Below are 8,141 nucleotides of genomic sequence, written 5' to 3' on the forward strand. Positions count from 1 at the left end.
GTTCCGGGTAGGTTCCGTGTAGGTTCCGGGATGTTTTAGGCAAAAAATCATAGTTGTAGCAGGTCCAGAAGGGTTGCAGGCCTCGGAACTCACTCGCACGGTCCACACAAAAAGAAGTGCGACCGCGGTATGTGTGAGCACGTGATTTTTGCCCTATATGAATTGCTCCTATAAAATCCAAGAAAATAGATTTTTCCAATTATCTGCCATTTTATTGGATTTTTGTAGGATTTTATTAATTGTTTGCATTTTTGTGCACGTTTAATTTTTATTTTAATTATGAAAAATACCAAAAATATCATGCATTGCATTAAGGATTTGTTTTTATATTTTTAGAATTAACCAATAATTATTTGCTTTATAAAAATTTGAAAACCACAAAAAATGATTCATTTTTACACTTTTGCCTTTTATATTTAGGTTATTGATTTTTCTCTTTTAATTTAGGATTGAGTAGCTTTTATGATTTTCTAATTAGTTAATTATTTTAATTTCACACTTTTAAGATAATCTGGGATTTTAATTTCTAGGATTTTTAATTAAGGAAAAAGAAAAGAAAAGGAAAAAAGAATGGAATTGAAAATAAAAGAAGAGGAATATAAGAGTATTAATTCTCTAACATTGGACTCATTTTTTTAATCTCCCAAATCAGCCCCAAATAGTGCCCAATTCGGACCAGCCCAAGAAAACGAGTCAAACCCGCCAAACCAAACCGGCCCAGATCCCTCACATAAAACATTGGATCCCCCTTGATATTAACACTTGGACCTTACCCTAAAAACTAGCGAGAATATCAGAAAAGGAGTGAGCCCTTTAGATACCCAACAGCGGCGCTCTTGAACAAAAAACCAGAACGAGCATCCCTTCCATCTTCCATCTTCTCTTTTCCGACATCCCTCCTTCGTTTTCCATGGGAGAATAACACCACACTCACACGAAGACGAAGACTCACCTACTCGCGATTTGAACGCAAACGGCTGAAACAAAGCTGAAAATTCCAAGTGAAGATCTAAAAAATCGACAAAGTTTAATAAACAAAAGAAGAGCTGCAATTTCTGAAAGAATGTTAAAGAAAAACTAATTTCGAAATTCAACCTCTGCCATTTCTGGGGTGTTCGAGTTTGGTATCAAATTCGGAAGTTGAAGCTGCGTCTTGCTGTTCATCGCTGCACAGCTCCAACCAGTTGTTTTCTTTGCCTCTGTTTGGCTTATATTTAAATCCTCGTGCCATTAGGTATGTCTTCTTTAAACTTGTATTTTTCAGATTTGGCCTAATATGAAATCATGCTTGAACATTGATTTGTTTTGGTGCCTCTAAAGAATTCAACAAATTTTCATGTGTTTTCTTATGCTCTAGTTATTTCGTGAAGTGTTCTGGCGTGTTCACGCTCTACTCATTTGCTCTGACACCATTAATTTATTTAGGTTGTCTTGTTTGAAAAGTTAATTTATTGACTGATTAAGTGAAAACAGAGCTTTTCCTTCTATGGCTCAAATGGGTAACAGTGATATACAACAATTGAAATAGATTTATGTACAGACACAAATTTAGGAGTTGGATATTGGTGTAGTAATTAAGTTTGGTTGACTTAGCATTCTAGACTAGTGTTTGAGCTATTACTGGAAATTTGTAAATTGTACAATGATTTCCTTTGGAACCAAGCTTGGAATAATAATGGTTCACAGTGATTTTGGATTTTAAATCGAGCTCGCTGCATTTCGACACGAAGGTCAGATTTGTTTTCATCTTGTAAAAGTATGATGTGGTTGTTGACTAACTCTTGGTTAGTTTAAAATAACTGGAAGCATATATAATTAATTCCTTTGACGTTCTCCAAACATATACTGCTGCCTTTGTTCAAAATTATTTGGACAAGTTGATTGGTTCTAATTCAACAATTGTTCCCTTTGTGCCTATGTATGTCTGCTTTCACTGTACATGAATTTTTCATTTACTTTGAACTTGTCTTAGTTAAAATTGGTTTGTGGGTTTATTTTTGCTAAACAATAAATTGTCGCCTTTTCATGTATAAGGGAATCCATTCTTTTCTCGAAAGTAATTTCGCGTCAGCTGCTTTAGGCGCGATTAATAAACCATCATGATTATGGGTACGGTTCCTGTGACATAATCAAGATGCCTAATTCCCAAATTCGGGGGCGCACTTCATGTAACCCGATTATAATAACTTCGAATAATAAAACCCTTTGAATTAATTTGAGGCGTGCCGTGCCAAATAAAATCTCAAACGCATGGCCCTCACTTAATAATTTCAATCCTTTAGAAATCGAGGTGTGCCATTTAGTTGAATTTTCCATGGTCCTCGCAAAGTTGAAAGTGCGTAGTTGCTTTAGGCGCGCTATTTTAAAAATTACTTTCCTAAACTCGGGTGTGCATTTCATGTGACCCAAATCCAAATCTCAACAACATTAAATAAAATATGTCGCCGATCACGGGTGCATTTCATGTGGCATGATCCAAAGACATGTTTTGTATAACGTTGAAATCTTCTTAGAAATGAATTAAAAGCGGCTTAATGTTAAAATGCACATAGGTTCAAAACTTGTAATAAAATCACATAATAGGCCAATAATAGCAGTTGAGCGACCGTGCTGAAATCACGGAACTCGGGAATGCCTAACACCTTCTCCCGGGTTAACAAAATTCCTTACTCGGATTTCTATGTTTCACGGACAGTAAAACAGAGTCAATCTTTCCTTGATTCGGGATTTAAATCGGTGACTTGGGACACCATAAATCATCCCAAGTGGCGACTCTTAATTTAAAATAGATAATCCCTTTTCGATTGTCACTTTAATTGGAAAAAACTCCCTTATATCCCTCCCGGTGTGGTAAAAAGGAGGTGTGATAGCTCTGGCGACTCTGTTGGGGAAAAGAACCCAAAACTTCTGGTTCAGGGTTCGGAATTGGAGCTTAGAATAGCTATTATAGTTGGCTTTATTTATTATCTGATTTTTACATGTTTGAGCCTAATGTACTAAATGTCGCTTTTTACTGCTTTGATATTGCTTGGATTGTATATAAATTGTTACGAAACCCTTCTTCTCTTTGAGTCTTCTAAATCATATGGGAAGTGTGCACTTCATGTGACTTCTTTTCTGTTATATCCTAATTTTAGAACGAGGCTCGGACAAGTTGCAAAGCCAGTGATACTTTTGTATTCCCGGTACGCTGCCCCCCCCCGGGCTCAAGATGTCCACTCGGGTAAGCCAGGTCTAGAATAATACACCCAGGTTTTAAACCTAGAATAACATAGCCTCATGCCAGATCCCTAGTATGAACGCTTGTTTGCATCACGTGCATTTGACTTTGGGGACTCAACAAAGGGGTTGGGTCCGTTTAGGACAAGTGTGCCCGAATTAAAAGACCATCCTGATGCATCTTACGTGCTACTTGTGTATCTGTTTATTTCAGCTTGTATGTTGACCGGTTTCTAGAATAGGGAAAGAACAAAAAAGAGAGAAAAGGAAAATGAAAAAAAAACAAAAGTGAGAAGTAGATATTTGAAATCTGAAACTCTGTTGAAATTTTGAAAAAAAAAGAGAAAAGAAATAAGGCAATGTTTTCAAAAAGTCATGTCTCCCTGTTCCGTCAAAACGGGTGAACTACGCGGGTTTGATTCTCACCGGATGTGAGATACGTAGGCAAACCTCATCGGTTCCGGCCTACAATATTTTTCAAAAATCCAAAAATATTTTCCTTTACTTCCTTCTTTAGAAAAGTCTTTATTTTAGACCCTAATTTTTAAAACAAAATCTAAAAATAGTTTTATTTACTTCCTTCTTTAGAAAAGTCCTTATTTTAGACCCCAATTTTCAAAAATCCAAAAATATTTTCCTTTACTTCCTTCTTTAGAAAAGTCTTTCTTCAAGCCCACAATCTTCAAAAAAATCCAAAAATATTTTCATTTTTCTTTAGAAGTTCACCTTTCGAAATTTGAAAAGAAAAAGTAAAGATTCAAAAATAATTTGTTTTCTCTTTAGAAGTCTTTCCTTCATAAATCCCAAAATAAAAGTCCAAAAAAAATTCAAAAATATTTCCTTTCTACTTTAGAAGTTTTTCTTTTGAAATTTCCAAGAAAAAAAAAAGAAAAAGAAGTTAAAATTCAGAAAAAAAATTATAATTTTTCTCTTCTTTAGACGTCTTTATTTTCAAAAATTCTTTTTTTTTTAAAAAAACAAACAAATCTAAATCCAAAAATATTTTCTTTCTTCTTTATAAGTTTAGCTTACGTAAGATCTGATTCATGTGCCCACATGATACGTAGGCAACCCACATCAGGTTCGATCAGCATTGAAAAGAAATGAAAAAAAAATGAAGAAATGAAAAAATATTGATAATAATAAGGATCGATTGAGTCCATTCTAACATGTTTTGTTTTGAATTGTGAAGAAAGTTGAGGTGGTCGGTTTGTGGTAAGCTGAAAACACAAGACCCAAGGAAAAATAATAACTGACATCGAAGCTGTTACAAGTGCTCAAGAGACTCAGGGTCAGAGGGTTCAACAAGAGTCCACTATGTTTGAGAAAAATAGAATACTGAAACAGCAAATGACCGAAATGTGTCAAGCATGGACCAGTGGTCAAGGACATCCTCGTCATGAGTCACAATTTTCTACATACTCTCCTGAGTACCACTCGTACTCGTTTGATCTTCCTGCAAACATTGAGAAGCCTGCCCGAAAGATGGTACATGAAGAAATGACCCAAAGAGTGAAAAGCTTAGAACAACGGTTGAAAAACATGCAAGGGTTGGCAGGTCAAAAGAGTGTTGCCTTCAAAGATCTATGTATGTTCCCCGATGTCCACTTGCCGCCTGGTTTCAAGACTCCCAAATTTGAAAAGTATGATGGACATGGAGATCCCACAGCCCACCTGAAAAAGTATAGCAATCAACTGAGAGGTGCGGGAAGAAATTAAGAATTGTTGATAGCTTATTTTGGGGAAAGCCTTACAGGAGTAGCCTCCGAATGGTTTATGGATCAAGACACGTCTCGCTGCTATATCTGGGATGACATGGCACAGGCCTTTGTCAAACAGTTCCAATACAACATTGACATTGCCCCAGACCGCAATTCTCTTTCAAACTTGAAGAAGAAACCAACTGAAAGTTTCAGAGAATATGCCATTAAATGGAGAGAGCAAGCGGCCAGAGTTAAGCCATCCATGGATGAGCATGAGTTAATCACTGTCTTCCTTCAGGCTCAAGAGCCAGATTATTTTCAAAACATGATGTCCGCAGTGGGTAAATCCTTCTCGGAAGCAATCAAAATGGGGGAAATGATTGAGAATGGTCTTAAGACAGACAAAATTATAAGTCAAGCAATTCTCAAAGCTGCAACTCAGGCTGTCCCGATTGAATCCGATAATTTTAGTGACACGAAAGAGAAGCACGAAGAAATCATGATGACATCAGGGTCGAGAAGAGGTCCTAGGAGAGCATCTCGAAGGTATGAGCAACCTCATCAGGTTTCCCATGATTCCCCTGAATACTAGTATCCACTTCAGAACCCTCAATACTTTGTTGCTGCACCTCAGTATGTTGTCCGACCACCAAGACACCCCAGAAGGCGAGCACCAGCACCGCAAAATCTCCACCAGCCTCCACAAAATTTTCAAATGCCCTATAACCCACATCCAAGCCAGGGGTATAGAAGGGAACAGAGGCTGAAAGATAATTTTACACCAATAGGAGAGTCCTATGCAAGCTTGATTGAGAAATTAAAGCAGTATGACATGATTGCACCTATTCCTCCAAATCATGTGGACCCCTGTGAAAGAAGCTTTGACCCTTCTAAAAGTGTGAATACCATTCCAATGCCAAGGGGCACACTGTTGAAAGCTGTCGGGATTTGAAAAGAGAAATAGAAAGTATGATCCAGGAAAACCTGATTGGGTTCCAAGACAGTGACATCCAGAATATCGCGCAGAATCTTTTACCTACACATGATGATGCACACTTTGTGGGGATGATGCGTGGTGACAGGGAGTATGAGAATCCTCTCGGGAATTTGCTAACTGAAGTTAATGATTTTGAAATTGGAGAAGGTTCTGTTGATTCTGATGAGCAAATTTGTGGTTAAATGTCAAGCTTAGCAATTGAAAAGTCATTCCCTCCTCACTAGGAAGGAATCTTGGTAGTTTGTTTTGATGTTTTTTCTACTATCTGGGTTATTTTAGGGTTGTGATCCAGATTTTATTTGTTTTATTTAGTCAAACCCTTCTATCCCTCCATTCTGTTTGTGTGAGTCTTGTCTTTCTGTTCTATTGCTATTTTCATTAGCCGGGTTATTTAGGGTTGTAACTCGGATTTTAGGTTGTTTGTCTTGTTGTTTACTCAATAAAATACAATTTGCCCTTTTGTGTCATTCCATGCTTAGTTCTTTTCCCGCTAGTTTTAATGACATGACATGCATGCGGAATTTTTTGCCAAATCTTAGAAAATTGATTTAAGTTTGAATTGGACAACTGAGGGAAAGGCATTTTTGAGGATGAATAAAGAGTTGAAATACTTTGGAATTAAGGTCGAGTAAAATTCACCTTCAAATCATTGTGAAGATCAGGCTTAAGGATAATCGGATGGGCTGAAGTCTGTTTAGCACTAAGAGATAGAAAGTGTTTTCAATAGAAGTTGTATTCCAGACAACTTAAAATGGAGTAGTTAGTGGCAAAATGCATCTTCTTCATCAAGACAAAATCCAAGAAAAGTCACCTGAATTGACAAGGGGCATTCACTCCAAGGAAAGTATTGTTCATACAGCTTTACACTAAAATAGACCCAGAAAGCAACAGGTCTATAAATGTCGTGATTGTGAAAGATACAATGTTTGGCGTTCTCGAGGTTGGGAGGCCCTTTTTCTGCTACCCAAAACACTTTATACCCATTGTCACCCCTTTGAACCTGTGTTATTTTCCTTGACCACCCTCTTTTGGAATCAAATTCAGAGTCAAGAGTCAAAAAAACAAAAAAAAATGAAAAAAAGAGGAAAAAGAAAAAAAAAGTCCATGTCCCAAGAGTACAAACTGGGGCAATTTTTAGAAAGTTCAAGTGACAAAATGAAGAAGAAAAGAACTGTCAAAGGTTCATGCCCCCCAAAAAATAGAAGCTGGGGCAACTTGTTTTGAAAAAAAAAAGAGGAAAAGAAACAAAAAGATAGATGAAAAAAAAAGTTAGGTCAGATGTTTGAACTACGTTCGACCTGATTCCTTAAAAAAAGGGATATGTAGGCAGCCTCACGGTTCGGTCCAACCAAAAAAAAAATCCCCAATAGCTGAAACTGGGGAAAAGATTTTATTTTATTTTTGAAAGAGTCGATTCCAAGAGTTGTAAGTCTACAACCCCAATCATTTTGAGTATACTTTGAGCCTTCATGCCGACCTTTTTGTCCAACCCTATCCAAAAACCTTCCAAATAAAGACCTCCCGATACGCCTTCAAGAATGTCAAGAGAAGCATGCAATGAGTAACGGCGGTCATGCGACATAGAACACTGTCAAGATGCTCGCACAAGAAAAGCGAAAGAAAAAGAAAAATAAAAATGAGAGAGTTATTAGTGAAAACCCTCACGGGCACTGTAAGACGATGGTAAGCAGAGATGAATAAATGAGAGAGACTTGTTGGTGAAAATCCCTTGGGGCAACACTAGTCGAAAGTGAGGCGTGAAGTTAATGCAAAGAATTGGCACAAACAAGCCCGACTTTAAAGGTCAAGAATGGTAAAAGGGAAAATTAGATCAGTTTGATAGATCAGGCCATTGAGTCCAAAATGCATGTCATGATCATTAAGGCAAGTTAGCGCAAAAAAAAATAAAAGAAAACTCTTCCCCTATCCTTCCCGACCGGGGCATTTCTTGTTAATATTTGTTTCTTTGCGTCATTGTGTCCTTCACCCTGAGTCAGTCCTTCTCAAAACAAGTAAGAAAAGATTTCAAAATTTGCTACCAACTTTTCAGTTGTACAAAGTAAATTTGGCCAGTAAACTCAGTTGTTAATGTCAACATGCCTTGAGGATTCATACAAAGGCTTCCCCAAAAGACTCTTGTCAGCCTGCTTGGCGCAAATAAAGATAACTTGTGATTCTCTCTGACAGACAAATTGCTCAAAGCAGGAAGTCATTCAAGATCT

The 8,141-nt window shown here is 37.1% G+C and overlaps 1 long non-coding RNA gene across 1 annotated transcript; it reads left to right on the forward strand.

Annotated features, from left to right (window-relative positions):
• The first annotated feature begins 764 nt into the window (after positions 1-764).
• Positions 765-6,386, forward strand: LOC142181627 (uncharacterized). The gene is made up of 2 exons (XR_012710401.1): positions 765-1,234; positions 4,412-6,386. It is a non-coding gene; the product is annotated as an uncharacterized LOC142181627 (long non-coding RNA).
• The last annotated feature ends 1,755 nt before the right edge of the window (positions 6,387-8,141 follow it).

Source organism: Nicotiana tabacum, chromosome 6, assembly GCF_000715075.1.
Source record: "Nicotiana tabacum cultivar K326 chromosome 6, ASM71507v2, whole genome shotgun sequence".
Taxonomy (NCBI): domain Eukaryota; kingdom Viridiplantae; phylum Streptophyta; class Magnoliopsida; order Solanales; family Solanaceae; genus Nicotiana; species Nicotiana tabacum.